Genomic DNA, 350 nt, shown 5'->3' with positions numbered 1-350 from the left:
AGCCGGTGCGCTCCTCTCCTCGGCGGTGGTGGCGGCACACAGCGGCAGCCAGGCGGCATGTATTGAGTCAGTTTGACTCATTACATGCCGCTCTGGCTTTGGGCCCCTTGACAGTGGCGGGCTCCAGTGCAAGGCACTGCTTGCACTGGTGGTAGTCCCGCCTCTGCATATCATCACCTCAAACTCAACATTTCCAAAACAGAATTAATTATCTTCCCGCCAACCAAGAGTAGTTACCAATCTGATATCTCCATAACTGTTGACAATGCGACAATCTCCCCCACCCCACAAGCTCGCTGCCTAGGTGTCATCCTGACTCTGATCTGTCCTTTGTTCCCCACATTCAATCT

This window comes from Pseudophryne corroboree, chromosome 8 (assembly GCF_028390025.1).
Source record: "Pseudophryne corroboree isolate aPseCor3 chromosome 8, aPseCor3.hap2, whole genome shotgun sequence".
Lineage (NCBI taxonomy): Eukaryota > Metazoa > Chordata > Amphibia > Anura > Myobatrachidae > Pseudophryne > Pseudophryne corroboree.
Note: the sequence above shows the minus strand (reverse complement) of the source record.